Genomic DNA, 6268 nt, shown 5'->3' with positions numbered 1-6268 from the left:
CCTCAAATCTTAATATCTATCTTCTATGCTCAGTATCATTTCCTAGTTACATTCTAATGCTCTATTACAATTATTTATACGATCCAAGGGGATCCATTCAATCCAAAAAAGGATCAAAACCCGAAGAACAAGACCTAATGTGCAAAACCAACAAGGTCGGCCTCCACCAAAGAAATTCCTTCGAAAAATCCAAAGGATGAATTGTAGATCATGGGAAAAGGTTGGCCACATGCTAAGGAACATTAGAATCAACACTCAAGGCTCCAGAAGCTACGAAAGGGATCTGGTAGATCACCAATGCAAATAGCGATAACTTGCCAGAAAATGATCCAAATGCTTCACAGTTTGGAAATAAGGAAGATGATCAGATCTTCAAGAAAAATCCAACTCCATAGGTTTCGATGAGCCAAATCAAGGACAAATAGAAAGAAAAGTTGAAACTGAAAACAAAAAGGAAATATTTTTGGTTGATGCAAGATTGCTATGAACCGGGGATGCTCCTGCATTAGACATCCGGGGTTGTTGAAAAAAGTGATTCTCTTACTTTGTTGAGGTCAGAGGAAAACTAAGATGGTCTACCTCTACCCGAGAAATCCAAGATGAATCTTCAACTAGTCTATCCTTCCACTTCACAAGATACTCCTTATAGTGACTGCTTCGAGTACTATACCCAATCCTACTGTCCAAAATGTCTTCAATCTAATCCAGTTCCTTCCGGGGCAACTATTTTTGCAAGTCTACAATAATGTCCTCACTAAATTTTGGTTCATGGTACTGATGAAGATCTACAATGTTAAACATAGGTGAAATACTCAAACTATCTGGTAATTCCACTTCATATACATTCCTAGAACTAAACTTTGTTATCTGCAACTAGTTATAAGTTCCAACTAGGAATCTTTCTTTTCTCAGATAGACCATCGCTTCGTCACCAACTTCAAATTCCTTATGTCTCCTCTTCTCATTTGTCTTCTCCTTATACTTGTTGTTCATGTCCTCCAGATGTTGCTTAACTTGAATATGTAAGTCCATCATGTAATTTGCAAATTCTTTTGCTTCTGATCTTCTTCGGTCTTCACTGCTAATATCTCTTAATTCTGATATACCTCTAGGATGTACTCTAGTAACAATCTTAAAAGGTGTTCTTTTGATACTCCTATTTACTAAATTATTGTAGGCAAACTCTTCTTGTACAAGAATCAAATCCCAACTTCTAGTTTTATCTCCAACTAAACATCTCAACAAATTTCCCAAGCTCCGGCTAACTACTTTTGTTTGTCCATCAGTTTTTGGATGAAAAGTAGAACTAAACTTCAAATTTGTTTTCATCTTCTTCCAAAGTGATGTCCAAAAATAGCAAACAAACTTAGTATCTCTGTCTGAAACTATGCTCTTAGGTAATCCATCCAATCTCACTACTTCCTTGAAAAATAGGTCTACTACATGTAATGCATCTGATGTCTTCTAACAAGGTATGAAATGAGACATCTTCAAGAATATATCCACTACCAAAAATATAGAATCATTCCCTCTTGGTGTTTTAGGCAATCCAAGTATGAAATCCATGCTTATATCCTCCCAAGGTCTTACCGGTACTATCAAAGGTTTATAGAATCCCACACTTTGACTACTACCCTTTGCAACTTAACAAACTCTACAACTTTGCACATATTTCCTAACATCCTTATTAATCTAGGGCCAAAAGTAATGCTCACTCACCAATGTCACTGTTTTGTCAATACCAAAATATTCGGCTAATCCTCCACTGTGTTTCTCCTTTATCAAATTCTCCCTCATAGAAATATTAGGTATGCACAATTGTATTCCTCTAAATAACATCCCATCCTAAATGAAGTAATCTAACCACTTGCTTCTATCTACCGTAACCGGTTCTCTACATGCTCTCCAAGGTTCTGCAAAATTTGGGTCATAATCATACAAGGTCTTCAATTTCTCAAATCCTAATATTGTCACTCTCATCTCTGTCAGCAAATTCCTTCTCCTACTCAATGCATCAACAACTTTTTTAGATTTCCCACTTCTATGCTTCAACACAAAGGTGTAACTCTGCAAAAATTCTACCCATCTCATATGTCTCTGATTCAACTTACTCTAACTATTCAAATATTGCAAGCCTTGATGATCCATATACAACACAAACTCCATAGGCAATAGGTAATGTCTCCACTTCTTCAAGGTTTGAACTATGGCATAAAACTCTTGATCATACATTGAATATCTCCTTCGGGCATTATTCAATTTCTCATAGAAATAATCTACTGCTCTCCCTTCCTGACTCAAGACTGCTCCTATTGTTGTTCCACTTGCATCACAATCCACTTGAAATACTTTATTGAAATCCAGTAAAGCCAACACAGGCTGCTTAGTCACCTTTTGTTTCAATAGTTCAAAACTTTTGTTTTCTCTGGTGGTCCACTTGAATTCCTTTCAATCTCTCATCATGGTCTCTGTCATAGGGTTACAAACTGAACTAAAATTTCTGATGAACTTCTGGTAGAAACTAACCAATCCATGAAATGATCTTACCTCTCCAGTGCTTTCCGGTGTAGGCCACCCAACAATTTCTTTTACTTTCTCAGCATCCATCTTCAAACCATCCTCAAATATCACAAATCCCAAATAGACTAATTATTCCTTAATGAAAGTACACTTCTTAAGATTTATTAGCAACCTTTCTTCCCTCAACCTTTGCAAAACTTGTCTCAAATGCAACAAATTCTCCTCTTTTATCTTACTAAAAATTAGAATATCATCCAAATATACAATGATAAACTTACCTAATAATTTCTTCAATACCACATTCATCAGCCTCATGAAAGTACTTGGTGCATTAGTTAACCCAAAAGGCATTACCAACCATTCATACAATCCTTCATTTGTCTTGAATGTTGTCTTCCACTCATCTCCTTCTTTGATCCTAATCTAATGATATCCACTCTTCAAATCTATCTTTGTAAAGTATTTGGCTCCACTCAAACAATCCATTATGTCATCCATCCTAGGCAAAGGAAATTGGTATTTCATTGTGATCTTCTTTATTGCTCTAGAATCGATACATATTCTCCATTCTCCATTCTTCTTAGGTTCTAATATTGTTGGTACTGCACAAGGGCTCAGACTTTCTCTGATCAAACCTTTCTTCAATAGCTCATGCACTTGTCTATTCAACTCTTCATTCTTTGTCGGTGCCATTTGGTGTGCAACTTTGTTAGGCAAACTAGCTCTGAGAACATAGTCCATGCAATGACTGATACTTCTCACAGGTGGAAATCCATCTGGAACATTATCTAAAATGATGTCTTCATATTTTGTCAAAAAATATTTTATCTCTTCTGGTTATTCTTCTTCATGCTCCAGATTCTCAGTCTTCTTAGGAATTAAGGCAAAACACACATTCTCATGTCTCAATCCATCCAGTAATTTCCTTCCATCCACCAAATAGATTCTAGAATTTGTACAGACTTCATTCTTCAAAGTTTCCTCCAAAGGAACCAAGGTTTGCTTCATCCCATTGGCCACAATAGTGTATGTATTATTCCTCCCATCATGTATTGCCTGTCTATCAAACTACCAAGGTCTACCCAACAAAAGATGACAAATATCCATAGGCATAATATCACACAAGACGTCATCATGATAATTCCCAATTTTTAATTTCACCAAGCATTTCTCACTTACTAACAACTTATGTTCATCCTGAATCCATGCTATCTGATAAGGCTTAGGGTGCTTCAATCTTTCCAAATTCAACTTATTCATTGATCGGATACCTTACATCTGGTCTTCAACAAATTCTTTCTCGACAAGGGCTCTTCATCTCTCCCGATATGACACAAATCTCTCCTTATCATCAATAGTTGTCCATCTTCCAGTTTATTATATGATATGGTGGGATTTTCTTCCACCACCACTGCTCTTCTGGTATTCTATGTCTTCTTACACTCGAAAGTATGATGTCCTTCTCCTCCACACTTATAGAAAGTTTCTCTAAATACCCTCTTGTCTTGTCTTATGTCATCTCTTCCAAAATTCTCATTCCGATAGCCATTTGGTTCTCTCCTCTGGTAGAAATTTCTATCATCTTTCTGGTGAGAATTACCTTCTTTGCTCACTTCTTTGTCCTTGGTCTGATATCTACAGGTTCCTCTACATTTGGTATATCCTCTTCCTCTGAAAAACCTTCCACCTCTACCTCTCTACCTCTGCTCATGTCTTTTGTTTAGCTTCTCTTCTACCTTCAGGGCATAATGGTAAGCCTCTTCAACACTCTGTAATTTGATCAAATTGAGTTCATCTTGTATAGACACCTACAATCCATTCAAATATCTTGCAACTTGTTCGAATTCATCATCAACATGTTTGGATCTGATATTCAACTTGTAAAATGCTTTGGTGTATTCCTTCACACTAGATTCCTTATGTCTCAAATTATGCAGCTTCTGGAACAGATTCACTTGATAATCAGTTAGCATAAATTTTTATTTCAGCTTAGCAACCATCTGATCCCATGTCTTGATCTTCTCTTTACCTCTTCTTTGTCTATCAACTTGCAAATTCTCCCACCAAAGAGATGCATGACCTTTCAACCGGGTACGGACACATTTTGCCTTCCTTTCTTCTGCAATGTTTTCAAAATCAAAATATTTCTCCATCTCCAAGATCCAATCCATCAATTCATCTAAATCCAACTTTCCATCATATTCCAATGGGGTAAAATGAGGTTTAGTATTCACCCTAATCAAAACCCTCAAAAAACTTTCTCCATCCAGATCAACAGCCAGTAGGTTCACTTGTTTTATCGGGGCTTCTTCTCCTTCATCTTCACTTACATATTCAATGTGTCAGCCTCTAATCTGGGCTGTCTCCACAACTTCCAATCAGGTTGCTATTCCTCGCAACATTTCCATCATAGCAGGGTCTACATTCTCATGCACTCCATTGTTCCTAGTTCATCTTCATGCCATCTTTACGCCAATCCTCTACAACTGCAGGTCGGATCCACAGTCTACCACCCTACAAAAAAATTCTCAGGACAACGCAATCTCTGGAACAAATTCTCGCACTGATACCACTTCAAGCATTCACCGGCTAGGAGGGACCTTAAAGAGATTAGTCTAGCCTAGTCAGCAAGAGTAAACACAATGAAAGCACAAGGACATGATGGAGGCAATGCAGAATAGATTGAATTATATCATGAAAACTGATTACAACCAACTAGTAACAATCGGGTTACAGAAACTGACTCACAAGCCTGCTAAAACATGCTCAAAATACAGAATAGGTCACAACCAAGACCTCAAATCTTAAGATCTATCTTCTATGCTCAATCTCATTTCCTAGTTACACTCTAATTCTCTATTACAATGATTTATATGATCCAAGGGTATCAGATCGACCCAAAAAAGGATCAAAACCCGAAGAACAAGACCTAACATGCAAAACCAACAAGGTCGGCCTCTGCCAAAGAAATTCCTCCAAAAAATCCAAAGGATGAAGGGTAGATCAGAGGATAAGGTTGGCCACATGCTAAGGAACAACAAAATTAATGCTCAGGGCTCCACAAGCTACGGAAGGGATCTGGTAGATCACCAATGCAAATAGGTCTAGGAAACTGATAACAAAAAATTGTCTCTGAAACCAGTAGCGATAACTTGCCAGAAAATGATCCAAATGCTCCACGGTTTGGAAATAAATAATATGATTAGGTCTTCAAGCAAAATCCAACTCCACAGTTTTTGGTGAGCCAAATCTGGGACACACAGAAAGAAATGTTGAAACTGTAAACAGAAAGCAAAACAAAAAGGAAATAGTTTTGGTTGATGCAAGATTGCTATGAACCGGGGATGCTCCTGCATCATCATTACTCCATCATTTGAAGGGAAAATTAACTATGTTATGGAAGCAAAGGCTCTAACAAAAAACAACATACCAACGGTGGTGAAGAATGAATCCCTTATTTTCATGTGCATAGAATACTTGGGAAATTATGCAGATATCATGGCCCAGGTTCGACAAGATAAAGAGATGTGGCGCTAGAGGATTGCACATATCAGAATCCTAAACTTTGTCATTATACTGAACTTCTCAGTTGCTCATTTAGAGTGGAAACATGTCTCCAGCACAATGTAGAACCAACTCGAAGATCCCGCCTTGTAGATGCAATCTCGGTCGTGCAGACCTTTGAAATTATTTTGTGATGAACTATAGGACAGTTTTAAAAATTAGTTTTTCTTTTCTGGTTATGTTT

Source organism: Cryptomeria japonica, chromosome 5 (assembly GCF_030272615.1).
Source record: "Cryptomeria japonica chromosome 5, Sugi_1.0, whole genome shotgun sequence".
Lineage (NCBI taxonomy): Eukaryota > Viridiplantae > Streptophyta > Pinopsida > Cupressales > Cupressaceae > Cryptomeria > Cryptomeria japonica.
This window is presented reverse-complemented; position numbering follows the sequence as displayed.